The sequence below is a fragment of the Uloborus diversus genome, chromosome 1 (assembly GCF_026930045.1).
Source record: "Uloborus diversus isolate 005 chromosome 1, Udiv.v.3.1, whole genome shotgun sequence".
Taxonomy (NCBI): Eukaryota; Metazoa; Arthropoda; class Arachnida; order Araneae; family Uloboridae; genus Uloborus; species Uloborus diversus.
Window position 1 is genome coordinate 181,410,045 of NC_072731.1, and position 3,086 is coordinate 181,413,130.

Consider the following 3,086-nt stretch of genomic DNA (forward strand, 5'->3'; position numbering starts at 1 on the left):
TCGTCACCAGATGCTGAGATATTTTTGGTCACCATAAAATGGCGCTAAACAGTTTCATCCGAAATGTTACAAAAATAAGTAATAAAATTTGGTGATTGTTTGAAATTGTGCAAAAAGGAAAATTAATGGAAGTTTTTGTGCTGTTTATGGATTTGCCTAATTTAGTTGCTGGATTATTTAACACAGTAAAAAAAGTCTTTTGAAAATTCTTTGATTGGCGATATTTTGTTTACATGGTGAAAGCTGAGAAACATTATGACGTAGTCTTCGGCTTCAAAAACAGCAACGTTGAAAAAACTGCCAAATGCATCAGCTACGGAAATCTTTCTGCAAAAATTTTGCCGATCTGCTGGTTGTTTGGATAATGAGTAAGTGTTCAATCAGCATAAACAATAATAAAAACCATTAATTACATTAAAGTTCCGTTTAAATGGAAAATCATCAGCCAAATCATGTATTATTTGCCAATCTTGTGCAAAAAACTTACTTCAAGATTTGACTTGAGAAAAGCCTTGAGCAATCACGAAAAGCAAAGAAAGTCAACAATACAACAATTGTCGCTATCGACAGGGAGTTGAGATGATACACTAAATACTGTATTGAGTTGAGGAAAGCCTTCGAACATGGATCTTAAAAGCTCATAACTCGTTTTTTATTCTACTTAGAAATTTCGAACAGGTGCCATCTTCAGCAGAAAAATCAGAGCTTTCGATGGAGATATAATGTAAATATGTGCAAGTATTTTTTCATCCCAATATTAGAGAATTTATACAAAAATTGTGTTTTATTGCCCCCCTAAGGGGGTTTTGCCCCCCCATAACGGGACGAAAACTACCCTATGTGTTATTCTGATGCATAAGCTATATTATTGTAAAGTTTCATCAAAATCCGTTCAGTAGTTTTTGCGTGAAAGAGTAACAAACATCCATCCATCCATACAGACAAACTTTCGCATATATAATGTTAGTAAGAAAAGCTGCGTTGCCCGTTCTTGCCCGGTCTACCTTGAGAATAAAAATTGTGTCAAGTGACACATATTCAACAATCAGGCTTAAACAAAAGAAAAAAAAACACCATGCAAAATTACCCTTCCAAACAATGACGACAGACATTAAAATACTTTTAAGAAATTAAAATGCAAAAGATGGATTTTAAAAGAATAACCATGGAAACATGAAATAAAATAAGTTGGAGAAATTAAATGCAAAATAAGGAACTAAACAATGGATTCAAAAAGCGTAACCGTGGAAACGCGAAAATAAAATGGTTGACAACTTGAATCAAAATGACATATTTCAAAATTGATTTAAAAACGCTTGTAACTTTTTTCCTTTGAAGATAGAAGCTAATTTTTTCGACCATAGGTCGAGAGAGATCTGGAGTAGAAAATGTCGCTTTTTCCAATGGTGTCAAAAAGAAAACTGTGGGACAATTCCTTCACTTCTTATTAATAGATTTAATGAAGAAAGTAGTGCCTAAATTTCATCTAAGCCTAAAAAATTTCGTGTAAAAACACAAATTACTCCCGCCGTAATTAAGTTAGAGCATTGAAACAAATTGTTTAGAATGTGGAAAATTCTACCCTTTTCAACGATACATAATATGTGCAAGTAATTTTTCACCCCTTTAATAGCCAATAATAGGCAATTCAAACTGAAATTTTAGCCTAAATTGGAATTAAAAAAAAAAACTTTTTATCAGATTTTTTTTTTTTTTTTTTGAATTATAGCCTATGTTACTCAGTAAGAAAGCATCTTTCATATAGTGAAGGAATTTTTCAAATAGGTGCAGTGGTTCTGGAGATTACCTTGAACATATAAACACACAAAAATCCGCCCTCTTTCTTTATAATATTAGAATAGATAAAATCTTTATGCAGTAATTAGTAACAATCAATTAAAAGATATTACAACATTGAATTGCCCAAATTTGCATGAAAATGCAGAAACCTGTTCGGGGGGTTGTAAAGAACCCTGTTTTCAATGCAAAAAATTAGCTTATGGGAGAAAAGTCATTCGACAAAAGCATATGTCTGCACTTCCCTGCAAATCTGCAGTTTAACGTAGTAACATTATCTTTTACTTTTCTGCACATAAGTATTTCTTTATCTCTTAACAATCAATTAGTTTTCTGCAGTTTGGGGAGATTATACTTATCTTTTTACATTCAAGCGTCGATTCTACTAATAATACAGGGTGTATGAGTACAGCATTTACAGACTTTCAGGGCAGATAGAGTACACCTAGATGATAGGAAAACCACATAGCAGTGCCGGTCAGAAACGCTTTCCTGATGCGGTAGTGACGACACAAATCACAAAAAAGACAAGATACGAATAAGAGGAGAAAACATGTTTATTATTCTTAATACAACAAAGAAATAAGAAAAAAAAACCATAAGGAGCCAACGATAGTCATCAAAGTAGATGTTTGAAAAATTACGAGCCCAGGCCGTGATGCGTACCTCACATCTCCGTAGCATTGAAGATCGAACCTTTACGAAAGTACCAAGCGCGGCAACAAAAACCACATGCTCCGTCATCTGATGCTTCGGTTTACGTGCATCTATTTTGCCGTGTGCAGGTAAAGGGCAGTAACTGCAAATTTGTCATTTTTTTTTATTTTTGTCATCTAGTGTACATTATCTTTACAGTACAAGCTTGCTTTTTTGGCTTCCGCTGAAACAAAGGCGCGAAAAAGGCATCTAATTCCAGCATTTCCCTATTATTAGTATTGAATCCAGAACGCGTTTCTTCATTTCTGCAGATACTGCCGTTTACCTTCAGTTGGCAGTATTGTATACACAAGACAAAACTTACCAGCATTTTAGCTGTATTAAAAATAAACATGGTTTATACTCTAATTAGTGTCTTGTCTTTCTTGTGTTATGTGTCGTCACTATCGCGTCAGGAATGTGTTACTGATCGTGCATTGCTATGTGATTTCCCATCATCTAGGTGTACTCTATATGCCCTGAAAGTCTGTAAACGCTGCACTGTTACACCCTGTATAAAAACAATAAATACTATTCTATATTTTAATTTTACTGTATTCAGGGCTCATAGTCCTCCTATATCTCCTATATTT